The sequence below is a fragment of the Chlorocebus sabaeus genome, chromosome 7, assembly GCF_047675955.1.
Source record: "Chlorocebus sabaeus isolate Y175 chromosome 7, mChlSab1.0.hap1, whole genome shotgun sequence".
NCBI classification, from domain to species: domain Eukaryota; kingdom Metazoa; phylum Chordata; class Mammalia; order Primates; family Cercopithecidae; genus Chlorocebus; species Chlorocebus sabaeus.
In genome coordinates this window covers 124,039,995-124,059,346 of record NC_132910.1, presented here as the reverse complement: position 1 = coordinate 124,059,346, position 19,352 = coordinate 124,039,995, and the positions used below count along the sequence as shown (strand labels likewise).

General features: G+C 41.2%; 2 long non-coding RNA genes and 1 pseudogene across 4 annotated transcripts in view; 2 read left to right on the top strand and 1 right to left on the bottom strand.

Annotated features, from left to right (window-relative positions):
* LOC103236536 (uncharacterized) overlaps nucleotides 1–5,830 on the top strand; it is an 81,878-nt gene extending 76,048 nt beyond the window's left edge. Inside the window, exons 2-3 of the long non-coding RNA XR_498272.3 lie at nucleotides 4,672–4,904; nucleotides 5,414–5,830. This is a non-coding gene — a long non-coding RNA (uncharacterized lncRNA). The remainder of the gene's footprint in view (nucleotides 1–4,671; nucleotides 4,905–5,413) is intronic.
* The window catches only part of LOC103236537 (uncharacterized), an 81,269-nt gene that overhangs the window by 58,562 nt on the left and 3,355 nt on the right, over nucleotides 1–19,352 (bottom strand). Inside the window, exons 2-3 of one of the 3 annotated variants that reach the window (XR_498274.3) lie at nucleotides 18,437–18,491; nucleotides 5,967–11,324 (exon numbers count right to left, since the gene is read on the bottom strand). This is a non-coding gene — a long non-coding RNA (uncharacterized lncRNA). Of the gene's footprint in view, nucleotides 1–5,966; nucleotides 11,325–15,253; nucleotides 17,713–18,436; nucleotides 18,492–19,352 lie in introns of those variants that run through there. The other 2 variants (XR_012093502.1, XR_012093503.1) reach the window with 2 other exon arrangements.
* LOC119622199 (large ribosomal subunit protein uL18 pseudogene) lies at nucleotides 623–4,636 on the top strand (annotated as a pseudogene).

Below are 19,352 nucleotides of genomic sequence, written 5' to 3'. Positions count from 1 at the left end.
AATTTTTGCCTTCTGGCCATTATCACATCTAATCAAAAGTTGATTATAACTATTACACCATGTGAAGCTACTCATGATCATAAGTTATATTTTTAAAAAGCACTGGGAAAATTAATGACCACTTAAAATGCACACAACTTTATTATTCCAGTCTCACAAAACCTTTGGAAACCACAGCTGTTGATAATGTTTTTGATTTGCCAGATCCTATAATAGTCCACTTACTTTGCCTTGAACATGGCATTTGTACCATATTAAAGTTTGGCAAGCTTAATCTTTGCTAACCACTGGCAAATGTGAACATACTATAAAATATAAAAACATGTTTCGGCCAAAGTCATTATCAGGTACATATTTGCTTGGATTTGACTAAGAAACCTCTAATTTGTTCATGTGCACTTGGCATATTTACATTCTGTGTGATGATCATGCTTGCAATTTATATACTACGTGTCTGACAGCCAACGAAAGCTCTAAGTGCTATCGAGGAAGAAAAGAAAAAGAGAGGAAGAAAAAAAATCCTATTTTACTTCTGTTAGTGTGAGAATGAACTTCCATAAACTTTTAGAGGAAAGTCTTCCAACAGTGATCTTCCACATCCTCCCACCCTACCCGCCCCATACTAAAGACATTTTTGTAATGCCAATTTTGTAAAGTTGGCATATTCTCTTTCTACGTCATCCCATAAGAGAATCTACATTTATCTGGCGACAAGCCTCAGAATAGTGTAAGAACTAAGGTCTCTGGCCCTTTACCAACCCCAAGCTCAAAAAAAACATTATCTCTGATATTCCAACACAATGGAGTTCCTCAGTCTGGAAATCCACATCCTCCATTAAGGCAGCATCGAGCAAGTAGTGTGTGATATTGAGATTATTGTTCTGTTTTGTTCATCCATGCATTTATACAAGGCTAGCAATGTGTGATACAGGGTGGAGTTTGTGCTTTAGTCTTACTTCCCCCACAATGGGCCTCATGGAAAACTTTTCATTAAATTCCCATTTATTCACTAACGTTCCCATTTAAAAACTCAATAACCTTCCAAATATGGCATCTTACATTTATCTCACGACATGTTGTGAAGTAGAAAAGGTAGGAATTATGTAATGATTTATCATATATAATCAAAGGGAATGGTTCATTTTCAGAGCAGGACCAGAATTAGCATCTCCTCATCCTAGCTCTCCATCCAGGCCCACCCTTCGGGGGCTCGTGACAGGGAGCACATTCTATTTACTTTTCAGACCCAGGAGATGGATGCCTGTAATGAATAAAAAACACTAAACATAAACATAAAAAACATAACAAATCAGCCCCCCGCTCAAACAAACCAAAACAAAACAGAGAAACAGATGCTTCTTCCTAAGAGTCATTTACTGTTCACTGACTCATTTGACAATTTATTGAGCTTCTACTAAGTTCTAGATGCTATCTTTGACACTGTTCACTTCAGGGAGTGAGATGACATGGGAAAGTAGCTATCACAGTGCCTGATGCGTGGGGGACAATCAATAAAGTACATTTTCTTCCTTCTCAAATGTTTACCCTTGAACTAATCAATCTATCAAAACCCATATGCAATCAAAAGGAAAGTATTCGCTTCTGATCCAGAGTCATCATTCCTTTATACCTCCATATCTGTGGTTACGTACTGTGACATTTAGGCACGAGCAATCAAGCCAGAGAGAATAAACCACACTCAGGCCGAATCATGGCTTGTGATTTGTGGTTTGTTGTTTTTCTGTGGTAAAAGGGAAGAAGAAAAAGCCAGTCAAGTGTCCTGGTATTAATAGGCTTTATCAGTATATACTCCTCCTCTGCCCCAGCTCACACACTCACGCAGACTTTGGGGAGGAGGTATTACTAATCTAAACAAATAGCTTGCGATTGAAAATAAGCATTTTACTATCTTCTCTGATTATTTAAATTTAACTTCCATGTACAAGCAATTTATACAGACAGACATAACCTTGAAGCCAACACTTTCTGCCCTAACTTGCATCCTATTTTCTATTTGCTTTTCTTTTTTTTTTCTCTGCTTGGCTCCCAAGACTAGGTCATATATGAAGGGGAAGCCCATCTGAGGCATCATTAATGTGTACCTTTCAGCAGTTTTCATGATCGACGCTAATCACTACCACCAAATTGTTCGTGTAGTAATCCACACTGATCACCTAGACATCTAGAATGAATAGATCCTTGCATACACAGACACAGTAGTTGTAGCTCCAAGATAATTAAAGAACTCATCTATGACCTCTACTGGTCATGTTACCAAAATACAACAGCTGCCATTCTTTCAGACGTGTTTTCATTTATTAAAAAAATATTTTTCAGCCCCTACTATGTGCCAAGCATTGTTTAAAGTATTGCAGTAAACAAAACACACAAGACCCTTTCCCTCTTAAAATTCAGCAAGGGAGACATTTAAACTATAAACATTATAAGTAAGTTCATTGTAGAGTATTTTAGAAGGCAATAGGTGCTTTCAAAAGGAGAAAAAAGTAGGTCAAGGTAAAGGGAATCAAAAGTACAGAAGAGGCCCCTTTCCCCCACTAGTGCCAGGCCTGCAGGTCTCTGTCGAGCCACGGACGTGGTCTCTGTTCTGCAGGATGGGGTTTATTCCACTTGTTAAGAATAAGGCCTACTTTATTAAGGCCTACATCTTCAAGTGAAATTTAGAAGATGATGAGAGGGTAAAACTGATTAGTATGCTCAGAAATGCTTGGTGATACAGTATAAAAATAAATATAACACACCCAAATACAGGATGATAGAGCTATCATTTGTTAGATTGCTTATGCCCGTACAGAGGGGAATATGATAGTCTGCTCAGCATATGCACACGCACTGCCAAAGTATGGTGTGAAGGTTGGCCTGACAAATTATGCTGCAGCGTATTGTACTGGCCTGCTACTGGCCCGCAGGCTTCTCAATAGGTTTGGCATGGACAAGATCTATGAAAGCCAAGTGGAGGTGACTGGCGATGAATACAATGTGGAAAGCATTGATGATCAGTCAGGTGCCTTTACCTGCTATTTGGATGCAGGCCTTGCCAGAATACCACTGGCAATAAAGTTTTTGGCACCCTGAAGGGAGCTATGGATGGAGGTTTGTCTATCCCTCACAGTACCAAACGATTCCTTGGTTATGATTCTGAAAGCCAGGAATTTAATGCAGAAGTACACCGGAAGCGCATCATGGGCCAGAGTGTTGCAGATGACATGCGCCACTTAATGGAAGAAGATGAAGATGCTTACAAAAAACAGTTCTCTCAATGCATAAAGAACAGCGTAACTGCAGACATGATGGAGGAGGTGTAAAAGAAAGCTCATGCTGCTATACAAGAGAATCCAGTCTCTGAAAAAAAGCACAAGAAAGAAATTAAAAAGAAGAAGTGGAACCGCCCCAAAATGTCCCTTACTCAGAAGAAAGATTGGGTAGCTCAAAAGAAGGCAAGCTCCCTCAGAGCTCAGGAGCGGGCTGCCAAGAGCTAAACCAAAGAGTTTTCTATGAGGATTTTTCAGATAAAGACAATAAACTTATGAACAGAAAAAAAAAAAAAAAAAAAAAAAAAAGACAGAAGAGGTAGAGCTGGAGAAGTAGGTGGCAGAATTAAATTAGGTGCTCAGGATAAGTATCAGTGAGAGAGTGGAATTCAGCAAAGCCTTGAAGGAGGTAAGAGCCTCAGCAACTACTAACACTAGTAGGTTCTCAAATTAGTTAAATTAGATACTGTATTAGTCTGTTCTCGAATCGTTACAAGGAGCTACCTAGGACTGGGACATTTATTAAGAAAAGAGGTTTGATTGAGTCACAGCTCCACAGACTATACAGGAAGCATGACTAGGAGGCCTCAGGAAACTTACAATTATGGCAGAAGGTGAAGGGGAAGCAGGCATGTCTTATATGGCCAGAGAAGAAAAAAAGAGAGTGAAGGTGGAAGTACTACACTCTTTTAAACAACCAGATCTCATGAGAACTCACTATCACGAGAACAGCAAAGGGGAAGTCAACCCCCCGGTGATCCAATCACTTCCCACCTGGTCCCTCCTGCAACACTGAAGAATACAATTTGACATGAGATTTGGGTGGGGATAACAGAGCCAAACCATATTAGACATCATCCTGGAAGTAGTGTCCATTTTCACAGAGAGTTTCTAAAAAGGTTTTGGAGTCAACCAGACTTGTGTTCAAACTCCGTACTGGTCAGCTTTTGGTGCAGCAACAAACAACACCAAATTCTCAATGGCTTTACAAACTATTTATTTCTTGCTTATGTTTCATGAAGGCTGCAGGTTGACTGTGGGTCAACTGTGACACTGTTGGGCTCAGCTCTGCTGGATTCGACTCAGCCACAAGTATTGTCTCCTCCCGGAGCAAGGACTGAAGGAAGAACAACTCTCTAAGGTGTGCTGTTCTCATGGGGGAGTTCAAGGCTGAAGTAGGTCTCACCAAACCACACCACTGAAAGCTTCTGCTCAGGCAGCAAACATCAAGTCCACACACATTTTATTAACCAAAGAAAGTGGCCAAGTCCAAGGTCAATGCAGGGAGGGCAATGTATTCTGTCTGCACAGAAGTATGGTAAAGGCAAGGAAGGAATGAATAATTGTGAACAAATAATATAATATGACTTTATTGAGCTCCTCATTATCTTTCATTTTACAGGGTCTATGCCAATTGCCACCACCAAATTACTCATCCAGCCAAGTTGCGCCCATCAGACTTACAGCTGACCCACAGTCAACCTGCAGCTCTCATGAAACATGAGCAAGAAGTAAATATTTGTTTTTTAAGCCACCACCAAATTATTCATGTGGCAATCCACACTGACCACTGAGACAACCAGAATGAACAGGCCCTTATAGAAACACAGACATAAAAGTATTTGCAGGTCCAAGGTATGTTGCAGTTCTCTGAATTTTACTTTGTTCATCTGTGGAACAAGAATAAGATCACCCTACTGCAGTGGCTCACACCTGTAGTCCCAGCTACTTGTGGGGCTGAGGTGGTGGGAGGATCAAGACTTAAGCCCAGGAGTTGAAGGCTGCAGTGAGCTCTGATCACACCACAGCACTCCAGCCTGGATGACAGAGCATGACCTCCTCTCTGATAAAAAGGAAGGAAGGAAGGAAGGAAGGAAGGAAGGAAGGAAGGAAGGAAGGAAGGAAGGAAGGAAGGAAGGAAGGAAGGAAGGAAGGAAGGAAGGAAGGAAGGAAGGAAGGAAGGAAGGAAGGAAGGGGGAGGGAGGGAGGGAAGGAGGGAGGGAGGAGGGAGGGAGGGGAGGGAGGGAGACTATGAAGAACAGATGAGATCATGAGGTCATGTTTGTAAATGCATTTAGCACAATAACTGGCTTATAATAAAGGATCATTAAATGCTAGTATTCTTTTTTTGTCTTTTTCCAAAGGTGGTATCACTCTAGCCCAATTCCTTTGGAGGCTTAGGAGGCAACTGGGGCATGCTGGAAACTTGAGGAGCCTGGAATTCAAGAACTATGGATTCAATTCTGTTTCTAAATTCTGCATATATTCCTAATCTATAAAATGAGGCAGCTGTCTAAATGATCTCTAAAGTTCCTTCCTGTGCTAAAGATCCTCAATTTGGAATAAAACATGCCTGTAGATTCTTGTTTTTTCTCCAGAGGTGCTGTTTAGTTTTAACACCAGGTGGCGCTAGATAACAACTAAATGGAAAAAGACATAGGCTGTGTGTGTGTGTGTGTGTGTGTGTGTGTGTGTGTGTGTGTGTGTGTGTTGTGTGTGATGATATGATTTTGTGTGTTGTGTATGATGATGTGATTGTGTGTGTGGTGTGGTGTGTGTGTGGTGTGTGATGTGATTGTGTGTGGGGGGCTGTGATGATGTGATGAAATCTGGAGAGTTCTAGGCTATTTATATTTTCTTCTTATGTGTATATTCTTATAAAGCAGAACTCTTGCAGCTGATGGTTCCTCAGAAACCATCACTCTAAGGAAATGGCTTCCAAAAACAAACCAAGAACTCTAGTCCTAGGCCGTCACTCTAAGGGAGAGAGGGCCCCAGGAGCTTGGGGATGGCACTAGACGCTTTCTAGGTTTGACTTTGAAATTTGGTTTCAGACTTTTACAATTAAAATAATTTATTTTGATTATTTTTAAGAGATGGGGTCCCACTCTGTTGCCCAGGCTGGAGTGCAGTGACGCAATCATAGATCCCTGCAGCCTGCAGCTCCTGGGCTTAAGCGATCCTCCCACCTCAGCCTCCTCAGTCACCCGGACCACAGGCGCGCCACCACACCTGGCACTGGACTTTGAAATCTGGAAACTTCCTTCCTCTTGAACAGAGGTATGAGATCATCAGAGCTGTGCTGTAGGACGATATATCTAGCAGCCACAAGATGGGCGCAAGGAGTGGCTGGCAGCGGGGAGCATCGTTTGGGAGGCTCTTACGGCAGACAGGATCCCCGCACAGGCGTCTAAGCTGTGCTTTGGGGGTGAGCATGGAAATGAGAAAGGCGTTGTCGGGACATAATCTCTTCCAAATGGCAAATGTTGGAGGCTTTGAGCAGGATAAGACATTGTAAAAGATGACACTCAGATACCTAGGAAAACGTTAGGGCCACTGACTGGAAGTTGGCAGATACTTCGGGGGCAGCATTGCTGCTATCCCTGCCCGGCTCATCTACACTGCGGGAGGGGAGACTGCTGTCCCCTGCCCTCCTAGGTACTCAAAACACCCCAGGGCACACACACTGGTCTTACTGGGGCCTCCTAGAGACTTGCCGGTGGGGCGCTTCAATATGACAATCAGCCTTTTTTTTCAAAATATGTTTTCTTTCGTATGATTTTATTGGTGGTGCTTTAAAACCCTATGGCATTTCTCCAACCCTGGTGTGCATGCAGCCACACAGCACAGTGGAAGGAGCAATAGATTTGAGGCAGAAAGGCCTGGTTTAAATCCTGAAACCTCACTTCTCCTGTATAAAACTGACCAGAAGAGATCATGTTTGTTTTAGGCTTCTAAGGTTCTTAATTAAGTAACTTGAGCAAGCTATTTAATTTCTCTGAGCCTCAATCCTATCCAGAACAAAGGTGAAATACCTGTAATACCAATGTCACAGATTTGCCATGAGAAATAAAGGTCGTTTGGCAACAGAATAAGTAATTGGTAAATGCCGATTCTCTTTCCCTTTAAAAAGGTTATTTAGAGGCCCTTGTGTGAGTCTGTCAGACAAATTCAGCATCAGCACAGAGACTGATATAATGGCCATGGTTATCTATGACCACTTTTTGCAAGAAATGCTGAGCTGTCATGATACAAAACACTCAAAAATTAAAGCTACTAAGCTGGCATACAGTTTGGGACTTAGGATATTCACTGGTCCGCAAGAAATAAAAAGGAAACAGGGGTTACACAATGCATCTCTGTTCTAGTTACTCAATCTTTACCCAACTGAAACCTTGCTTCACAACAGATTAGCCACAGCCCTAAGGGCAATAAAATCCTGAATTGCAAACCCTGTTTTGCCACCTCACCGAACCTTCATAAATCTCAGCTGCAGTGAATGCATCTCCTATTCAATTTATGAAATGACTATTTTGAGAGACTATTCACACTAGTCATCTTTATTAGTCCTTCTGCCAACTCTCCAAACAGGGGGAAGAAGAAATTAATATGTAATATTAATGTTTTTATTTTGCATATAAATTTGCTGTTTTCAAGGGATATAGGGCAATATATGGAATGTGAACTTGGTGGATAATTTCCAGAGCTGGGTCACTGCTGCTTCCCTTTTATTCTGGAGACAGGAGAAGGCTACTTGCTACCAAAATACCAGTGAAGAAGTGTCCTCTAGCAAGCAAGTGCGTAGTGCCCACCAAGGAGTGCACAATGTCAACTATTCTCACCCTAGGGAGGAGAAAACTGAGAGTGCTTGAAGCGATGATGTGGTACCTTTACAAGAGTCAGGGATGAGAATGCCAGCACCAGCCACACAAGCACACACTCTTTTCAACAGTGGAAAAATGGGGAAAGCTGTGCACCCAGCCACAGCTGCTGTGAACACAGCTGACAAGAAGCACCCTTCTAGTTCTGCTCTTGTAGATGAGAACACCCACCCCTTTCTTCATTTAACCCAAGCCACCCCCCATTCAAACGACATGATCATGGGGCCTGAGGACTCGGGGTTGGAGCTGTGCGTGGCAGCATAACCTTTCCCTTCCCACTCCTTGCTTAAGGATCCCCTGTATGTCACCATGTGGCCTCACCAAGACTCACCTCATCAGGATAAAGAAGACAGCAGGGACCACTGCAGGAAGCTGAAAGTTTGCTACTTGGGTATATGATTATAGAGTGTGAGATGCAACTTGTTTCCTAAGGTTCAGGGCTATGAGACTCCAGAATGCATTACAGAAAACATTACTTAGAAGTAGCCTCTGTTGATTTTAAAGAAACTGGTGGGGAGATGACTTTCTGGACTGACTGTGTGAAATTTAAACAGACACAAATGTCAGGGAAGAAGGCCGAGGCTGCTCCAGTGGAGCCTCACAGGATGGCAATACAGAGGAGTGGCCATAGTGTTCTGGGGTCTGACCCTCAGCCATGCAGGTCTCAAGAGAGGATTTTGTCTGTGTCGCTGGGTGATTAGGTTGAAACTGACCTGTGCTAACCAAACTCTCAAACAAAACCCACATTTATTTATTTGTAACAGGTACAGAATAAGCCTTTCCAAGGATCTCCAAACTTGTTTCCTCAATCTTGGACACATTCTGCCCATTATCAAGGTACCTGGGAGACCAAATTCATGATCAGAATGTTGCTTGTGAACAAGGATTCAGAGCAAAAACATTTCATAACCTTAAGGGGTGCAGCATCCAGATACTGGAGAAGACTTCTGAATGAAATGTACTTTCTAGATTATCTGAACAGGAGTAGCTACCAAGAAACGTGTCTCTCTCCTCTGGAAAGTGTTAGAGAATCACAACAAATTCTCACTGCCTGGCCTCCCCTCACCTCAATATGTGCAGATTATCTAGCTGCCACACCTCCGCTCACACGATTCCCCTTTTTCTTCAGATGGATCACAGTTCCTGCTGCCTTGTAATCTATTCAGTCATTTTCCTGACCCTTTTTACCTGGCTCATCTTAACTATCCCCAATCTTTGTTGCTGTTCATTACCAGCTCTCAGAGACGGTAACTGATGGTTCCTGTTGTCAGTGACTCGTTGGTTCTTACTAGCTCCTCTGATGGAATGGTTTTCGAGTTCTGGGGACACTTTAATGCATGCATGACAAGCTCCTACAGCCCTCCTGGAGGCTGGAAGATGCCTCCTGTAGCCATGTGCAGCACCAATTGTTCTGTGCATCTGTGGAAGGAGCTTGTAATGTGTTTTATTTATTTTGTCTCCACACGTTCTCACCTTCCTAGAGGAAGAGGTGAATAAACTGCCCCGCCTATCCTCACAAGAAAGTAATTTTTTCACCTTAGGTGGGCCATCTGCTTCTTCTAACAACTCTGCTTTGCCTTGAATTGAATACATCTTGTCCCAGGCATTTTGCCAGCTGTAGGCTCCAGGAAATGGAGCAACTACAAGTGGTTTCCTTATGATGCCGAGGTCTTATTATTTTCTTTCTTTCTTTCTTTCTTTCTTTTTTTTTTTTGGAAATGCAACTTATGAGATCAACCCAAAGGAAATTGTGCGTCAGTATCCATAAGGGTGGTTGTTCACAGAGTGGCAGGAGTCTCTGAGCAACAATCTAAGCTGTATATGAATTTCTTAAGAACTAATACCATTGCCCATGTTGGTAGATGTAGCAGGGGCCTGACAGATGGGGGAAATTGAGTATTTCCTTTAGGACTCAAAAGAGACTCCTAAACTGGAGATTCTCAACCTGGGATGCAGATCCAAGTCACCTGCAAGGTTTTCAGCCTTCATGCCTTGGTCCCACTCAACTGGCTGCCTCTTGTGCCCAGCTGTGTGGAGAACAACTCTCCTAAGCCACTAGGAATCAAAGCTCCCAAGTTATTGGGAAAAAAAATTACCTGAGGCAAAGAGCCAGAATGTGCAGTCTTAATTCAGACGATGGTGAGCAGTGGGAGGCAACAGTAAACTGACGGTGTTTTCTGATGTGATCATCCACAGACTCTGGATTATAGCAAGGAGTAAGTCACAAAGAGCATGAGGCAGCCTTGGCTGGAGATCACGGGCCACTCAGGCCAACGGAGGGGATTTTTTCCTGCTTCAGCTCAGAAACAGAGTATCAGCCAGGGCAGCATCACTTGAGTGATGTTAAGAGGCAAAGCAAAACAGAAGCTCCTTCCAGGAATCAATGCATCAACATGGGAGCCATTTTATGGAGGTGAGAAACAGAAGAAAAAATGGTAGGGATCATGAGATAGAAGAAAACGGCATTCATGGGCTTGTTCTAACATAAATATGAGAGAAGGCCTTGAGATTTGCAGAACTACACAGAAGAGATGGGGCCATGGCTGATATTCAGCCAGTACACACAGGCATGATGTTACTGCAGGTTGAAATTGGAAATTCTGCCCTGATGGTTGGTAAGTAGCTTAAGTTAGACCACATGCCACCAAATGACATCATGCAGTGGCCACTGCATGGGCGGTTTTGGGACTTGGGACTGGTGCATCTGGACCGGGCAGCATGAGCTAAGACCAAGGTGGAAGCTGGGACAGGCGCAGTGCCTACTTGCTGCTCAGGAGGGGTCCAGGGTTGGCAGGAGTAGCAGAACAAGTTGGGCTGGTGACAGTGTTGCAGATGGGGCAGAAGCAAAAGTTCTCTGGGTACAGATGATGTGAGAAACATTAGCATTCTAAATACGATGGGCACCCCACCCAATCGCTCTCCTGCTGAGGCACGTGCCCGGGCCCACACCTGATAACCATCTACACAAGGAGAAGCCACTGGACGCATTTAGTACAGTTTCCTCCGTACAACTATAGCTTAGAGACAAGCAGCATTTAGTTTAGTGAGAGCTTACCAAACATAAGACCATACCAGTAATTTCTAAAAATCGATAATGATTTAAAAATTATTAGAATGATTTGATGAAAATGTTGCCTTGTAAGCTACATTACACTATAAACAGTTTCGTGATACATAGTTTAGTTTAAAGAATAAAAAGGAAATATTTTTAATTTTTATTTATATACAGATTTATAGAAATACATTTATTTATAAAACATATGCCACCATATAGGTTGCTAAATATGTTGCAATTTGTCCTCAGATTGAGCAATGTGGAACTAGGGAGATGGTGATTCAGCTGATGTGGTTTGAGATGGCTGTACCCCTGACCTCAATTCTGGGTTGATCCAACCTGGGAAAAGATAAGTTTTACTTGATTTACAAATAAAGCATTATTTACTGTTTGCTGCTGAGGACTGGGCCCACCAAACCTAGTCAGTAGTTCCAAGTCATCACTGTTCTTATACTTCCTGAATCTCTGTAGCCACAAGGTACAAACTGTACAAAAGAAATGGTTAAGTTAGGCTTTTAGTGTCTTTGCCAGGACAGTGTTAGATCAGAAGTCCATTCATTTGACAAATAGTTATTGAATACTTAAATGGTGTCTGGCACAGTTCTAGACACTGAGGATGCATAAGACAATAAAACAGGAAATCCCTGCTCTCATGTAGCCAACGAGCAATTGCAGGTGGTGGGCATTATTCAAAGGCTAATAATGATAGATGGAGCTAAGGAGAAAGTTGGAATCCTATCTCAGCTCTGTCTCACTGCACACTCTGCCCTCCTTGGGTTAGAGTCACTAGAGCAACACGATTAACAGCACAGAACCATGGAACTAGTCTATGCTGAGACAGTCAAACAACTATATGGGTGGGTGCCAGGAAAGGGCCTCTGCTCCCCATGTGCTGCTCCTTTGTCATGACCTAGTATCTAAAATTCTGTCACTGGAGAATCATTTTCTATTATAACAAGTGTTCCTTGGAATCCAGTCTCTTGAGATATATTGAGTTTTTAAAAAGTTCAGTAGTCAAACAAATTTAGCAAATCCTTCAGCTCTTAGAGATTCACAATGAATTAGCATATTAAATATAATCTGTATGGATCTGTATCAGTTTAGGATGAAAAATTTGGGCATCTCTCTTTATTTTTCCAATTCCTTGCTTAAGCCTCCATTCCTCCATATAGTAGGTAATTTGGTTTCTCTTTCTTAAGGAACCTTCATTCTCTCTGTTGTACAGAAACCTGGGAATTAACTTAATCCAAAGGTAGTAGTCTTCTTTCAGAAGTCCATGTGACCAGTCCATTAACAGGTTCTGGTTTTAAACATCACTTCTATACAATGTCACTGTTGAAAACTGGTTCCATCAGGCTTCAGTGAGTCCTTGTCTTGCTTGGCCTTGCTGCTATGGAACACTGCGCAGGCAGCAGGGTAGCACTGTGCATATGGACTCCCAAGGCAACAGCTTATTGGATTTACACTCACACAATCAGCCACTGTTCCCTAAACACGACAGCTTTGCCAAAGTGGCTGGGTATAATTGGGCTTCTAACCACAGCTACACACAGGATCTAGAACAAGCTGTCCCCACAAACCTCGAGGCTCAGTTGAACCTGTCACTGAGCCAGACTCTCTCTTCTTGGGAGACCTTGGTCAGGGCTATCTTAGCCCTTTAGAAAGTTTTACCTAGGTTGAATCTCAAATGGGATGGAGATCCCTAGCCCAGGTCTTCATCCCTTTCCTCCTGGAGGATCTTTGGCACTCAGTAAGTTTATTTTGCCATGTCAGGAGGATACTGAAAAGAACAACCATTGTAAGACCACAGAATGTTCTTTTTCCAGAGACATGTATATCCACTCACTTAATATTGGCATACTTAAGAGTATGCAGGGAGGCCAGATGCAGTGGCTCACATCTGTAATCCCAGCACTTTGGGAGGCCGAGGCAGATGAATCATTGAGGTCTGGAGTTCAAGACCAGCCTGGGCAACATGGTGAAACCCTGTCTCTACTAGAAATACAAACATTAGCTGGGCATAGTCGCACATGCCTGTAATCGCAGCTACTTGGGAGGCTGAGGCAGGAGAATCACTTGAGCCTGGGAGGCAGAGGTTGCAGTGAGCTGAGATTGCGCCATTGCACTACAGCCTGGGTGACAGGGCGAGACTCTGTCTCAAAAAAAAAAAAAAGCAAACCAGTATCAGGGAACCAATGAAGAAGATCCAGGGAATTCATGTCTTAGTCTATCTTGCTGCTTCTCCTGCTTCAAATGGGACATGAGTCACAACCTGGAAGGATACAGAGCATAGCACAGATAGTTTCATGGAAGCAAAAGGATAGGAAGAGAGATGGAGAAAGAGAGAGAGAGATGAAAAGCAAAGGACAGAAAGAGATCCTAGAACAGGAGAGGCAGCAAAGCATGCCCTTGGAAGCAGCTAAAGGGCCCACTGTCACATAGGGAAGGGGTATGAAAAAAGAGGTAGAAGAAAGATTTCCCCTGTTATAATGTTAAAAGGGACATGGTCTACCACAGAAGCTCCCATCTAATGCATCATAACATGTGATTTGCTTCAGGGAGAATCACATTCCCAGGGATTCTCTCCTGAATTCCTTATGCTAAACTAAAGCCCTAAAACCTCCAGGCTTATTGGTTAAAAAGTCCTCACCTCTCAGTGAGGCAGGATTCTAATGGAGAAATCTCAGAACCTTTTAGGTCAGGAAAGAAAATCCCATCATTTTCTGAGACAGCTTTAGACTCATTAATGTTCTTTTTCTTTCTTTTTCTTTTTTTTTTTCTTTTGAGACGCTGGATGCAGTGGCGCGAACTTGGCTCACTGCAAGCTCCGCCTTCCGGGTTCACGCCATTCTCCTGCCTCAGCCTCCGGAGAAGCTGGGACCACAGGCGCCCGCAACCGCGCCCGGCTAATTTTTTGTATTTTTAGTAGAGACGGGGTTTCACCGTGTTAGCCAGGATAGTCTCGATCTCCTGACCTCGTGGTCCGCCCGCCTCAGCCTCCCAAAGTGCTGGGATTACAGGCGTGAGCCACTGCGCCTGGCCGACTCATTAATTTTCCGACACTAAAATGGTCAAAATTTCTATGGGGAGGGGAAAGACATTGAAATTGTGTGATATTCTTAAACCCTTCATTCTCACTGATACTTCTCCTTCTCTATTTTCTCAAATATTTTACATAAAGTAACTTAAGACATAAAATAAATCATAGACATGAGATAGCTTAAGACACACAATAAACCACTTAAAATTGTTAAATCTTTCTGATGTCAAGATATTTACACTTGAGCCATCCTGGACCAATCAACACAAGTCACTAACATAGAGTGAGGAAGCATAGTAAAAATTCTGTAAGGTGGTAACAATCCGGGGGCAATTTTTGTTAATTCATCCCCAAAGGAGGAGGCTTATTTAGAATATTAGTATTAAAGGCAAAGATTAATTTGATCAAATTGTCATTTGATAGAAGACAGTGTTATAGAAAGGTGTGGTTTTTTTTGTAGAATTGTTACTATGCTTTAAGCTTTCAGTGGACATAGGTGACTGTCTAACACATACCCAATCCTCTGGAATAACAAGTTGTATTTCAACAGGATTATACTGTATGTAATATAGTTCATGTGTTTAGAGATTAAATATCCAGAGAAAATATCATCGTTGCCTATTTCCTGTCATTTCATGTGTCCTGTCTGATAAAGGGAGCAAGTTTTAGTTATCTAATACGGTGTGGTATTTATTATTTCAATTTGAAAATGCTTCTATTTAGATTTCCAAATACATAATTTTAATATGTCTTATTAGTAAAGGATCAATAAAGGAACAATTTTGTAGCAAATTTAACACCTATAAATTTCTTTGTTTGCAATGTAAAAGAACTTCCACAGACCACAGATCTGCTCAAATTTCAAAGAATGTTAAATGAAATACTTCTAAACTGTCCTAAAGTTATTTTATTCCACAAAATAATTGCAGGTTCATTGTTCACACTTTTATATAAAATAGTATCTGATTCTGGATGGATTTATTATATGAATGTGTTTATTATTTTTAAGGTAGCTATATTTGAGAAGCCATATAAAGGCTAGATTATTACAAATTATGATTTTAATTGACCTGAAAAATAAATGTTAAAAAGATATTGAAAACTTATGTACACACAAAACCTGCATACAAATATTTATAGCACCCCTATTCTTTTTTTTTTTTTTTTTTTTTTTGACAAAATCTCACTCTGTTGCCCAGGCTGGAGTGCAGTGGTGCTATCTCAGCTCACTGCAACCTCCACCTCCCAAGTTCAAACAATTCTCCTGTCTCAGCCTCCTGAGAAGCTGGGGTCACAGGCATGTACCACCATGCCTGGCTAATTTTTGTATTTTTAGTAGAGACAGGGTTTCACCATGTTGGCCAGGCTGGTCTCAAACTCCTGACCTCAGATGATCTGCCCATCTCGTTCTCCCAAAGTGCTGAGATTACAGGCATGAGCCTCTATGCCCAGAGCGCACTTCTGTTCTTAATTTCCAAAAACTGTAAGCAACCAAGATGTCCTCCAACAAGTGAAAGTATAAACAAACTAGTATATCTATACAATGAAATATTATTCAGTGGTAAAAATAAATTATCAAGCCATGAAAATACATAGATGAATCTTAAATGTGTATTGTTGAGTGAAAAAAGCCAGTATGTAATGGCTACATACTATATGATTCCAATTATATGACATTCTAGAAGGGGTAAAACTATAGAGATGGTTAAGAGATCAATGGCTACCAGGAGTTCAGGGTAGGAGGGAGGGGAGGTTTTAATAGGTAAAGCACAGGAGATATTTTAGGGCAGAGAGACTATTCTGTGTCACAATGTAATGGTATGTACAAGAAACTATGCACTTGTCAAAACCCATAGACCTTTTCAGCACAAAGACTGAACCTTAATGCATGCAAATTATGAACAATTATTTAGGAGGTTGGACAATCCCAGGATGAAAACAGAATGTGACAAAACAATCTAACTTTATTACTCATATATGAAACAACCTCACTGAAAGGTGTAGTGAGGGGGAAGTTGCAGACCTATGTAACTCTGGGAATGAGTGGAGTCTATCAAACTAAAGGTAAAAGACGCTGTATATAAACACTGTATTCCAGTTGATAAAATTGTTTACCATGAGGTATGTGTTAACAATTCTGATGCTGCTATATGTGTATACTGGAAATGAACGATTAAATAAGTGGCTGATGGTAGGAGTTAGGTTCCCACTGCTGGAGCAGGAGGTTACAGATGAGCAAGAGGAGGAGGCTCAAATGATTCATGTAGTAATGGATTAGAGTTGGAGCTATCAGTATAAACTCATGTTTAGGTTGTAATAGATACAGACGGTTATGCATAGCAATATTTATAGATACGTGTATTTACACAGGTTGGTATACACAGTATACTTCCTTGCTCTGTCAGCTGAGAGGAATGAGAAGCTATGACACACCAGTACAAATGAGCACACCTAGCTCCCTGATCTTGGTTTCTAATTTATTCTTCAATGAAAGGAACTAGGGCTCCTTGGAGAAATGGCTGATTATAGTACCGGGACAGGAAATACACAAGATGAGCCTGGAGCAATCTTTTAGTGCCAGAAAGGAAGAAAGTACTCAAAAACAAAAACCACGCCCTTGATGGGGCATGCCATAGAGACACAAGAGGCAACGAAAGGAGCCCCTAAAGGCAAAAGCTGCGACAGTTTGAGCAAGGAATATTTTAATCCAAAGTATAAAATAATCCAAAGTATAGAATAAATATACATGAGTTCATCCTAATACAAGTAAATAAATAAGCAACAATGGACAAATTTCATGTGAAGAAAAATTCCCAAAAATGTATGTAGTTACTCTGCCCTCAAAGGGGTAGAGTATAACTCCCCACTCCTTACATATGGACCATGCATAGGGACTTCCCTCCATAGAGTGTACTGTGGAAAGGGGGAGAAAAAGAGTAAATGTGCAGTGGAGCCACATAACGAAAACGACTTGAGCCAGGTGATTGAAGTTAAATCAATAGTGATTAAGTCATGTTCCTGACATTTTTGTCCATGTGTGATATGACGTGATGGAAACGGCACTTTAAATTTGTGGTCCTCTTTCTACAAACACATAACCCAAGTTTAATCATAAGACCAAGATTAGAAAGATCTAAGAGACATTCTACAAAATACTTCACCAGTATTCCTCAAAACAATCAAAGTTATCAAAAACAGGGAAAGTCGGAGACACCGAGGAGCCTGAAGAGACACTACAACTAAATGTAATGTGGATCCTGCAACAGAAAAAGGTAAAAACTAACTAAAAATAAATAAAGCATGAACTTTAGTTAATAATAATGTATTGATGTAGATTTATTAATTATAAAAAATGGACCACACTAATGTAAGAGTTAAATAATAGAGGAAACTGGGTATAGGGTATATAGGAAGTTTCTGTATTAAGCTAACAATTTTTCTGTAAATCAAAAACTATTCTAAAATAAAAATGTATGTTTAAAAATGATATTTAGAAGCATATACTCATAGAAAAATGGTAAGTAGAAGGAGCAATAAAAACAATCAATTAAACCCCTTATTTTACAAGGGAGAAGACTGAGGGTTTACAGTAGGACTCAGTAGCCAGGCTGGCAAAGTAGCTTGTGCTTTGGAGAGGACCTTGAGGAAGGAGTGGTGATCAGTTGCTGAGCTTCGCCTTCAGCGACACTGCAACATCATTCATGGTACACAGCAGACACACAATAAATAATTATGAATAATTACTCCCCAAGAACCTCTCCTCTCCTAAGAACCTAATCCCCTCACTCATTTATTCATTGACTCATTCATTCATTTAACAAATATTTACTGAGTGACTGATTTTACTCCTAGAATTATAGTCACTTAAAACCTCTGTCCCAAGGACTGATATTTTGGCAACTTTCCATATCTAACTTTGTAGAAAACACCATTCAGCTGATTTAAGTTTCTGACTGTCCACGTAAGAACTGTTTCAAGTCAAATATGAACAGAAGATGGATGGAGGAAACACAGTAAAAGAGAGAGGACTCTGTGGCTCACAGAGAGCAGGTGTGATTCATGCACACTCAAATTATGGGCTACAATTTTTTAAAAAGGTACTGTTATTTTAGGTTCTCTAATTTCTCTCTCTCTTTTTTTTTTTTTTTACTATTTATTGTGGCAGCAGGCTAAGAGCACAGTTTTGTCTTGGTTTCCAGTTTGTGCTCCACTACTTATCAACTGTGTGATCTTGGCCAAGTGCTTAATTTTTTTGAACCCCAGTTCTCCTGTCTGGAAACTACCTCATGTAAGTAAGTTGCGTGTACTAAATAAGACAACATTTGTAAAATGTTTAGTACACTTGGCAATGCAGTTAATAGCATTATTATTACTAGTATCATTGCTATTATCATTAACATTATGAACTCACCAGATGCTTGTCTCTGTGAAACAACTTCGAGAAGATTAGGGCAATAACTCAGGACCTACAAAAGAATACACATTGACACACTTAGTCAATCTTTCCATCTTTCTAGGTTTGGTAAGTGAGTAGGTTGTCTCCAACAAATCATAAAATTATTGCTGGAGTCTGGGCTGTGATTCCATGGACCAGTCCAATGCCCCTCAGAGACTGCCAGGAAACTAAAAAGGTTATTTTCATGTTCCTTTCCTTCTTGGCCACTTTTCCTGCCAAAGTTTATTTTCATATTAACATTACCATTCATTCTAACTATTCCATGGGCTCCTAAAAGTGGATAGTTTTCTTGGACACAGGTCTCTCCTGATGTTCATTTTTCTGACTTTATTTCTGCAGTATTTAAAATCATGTTACTCATGGTTACATGAGTAACCTTACAATCTCTGTGTATCAATTATTTTAAAAAGCCCAGCACTCCCGGGGCGGCACAGGGGAAGGGGGCTGCCTTACTTTCTATGCCCAGGTGAAAGAGAGCTTGTGTTTGATATTCTGACTAAAAGCATTTGATCAAGAAGACTCTCCTGGCTATCCCCATTATAGCCAGGGTTGCCCATCTGGGAATCCTAGCCATTCCCAAGTACATCATACCATCGAAACTGCATTCCAATATGAATGCCTTCATGGAAGCATTTCTCTCCCTGCAGGGGAGGTAGCATCAGCTCATCCTCTTACACAACAGCTATTTGGTGATTCTGCTGTCTCTTCAAGGGCCTCACTGATGATTCCTCAGTAGAATCTGTTTTCCTGAGTCTCACTTCAGCAACACAAAGCTAAGTTTGGGTAATAGAGGTTATGTTATTCAACCCACTTGCAAAAACCATTCTAAGCATAAACGTCCCAGGTTCAGTGGATATCTTAAGGGAAACTT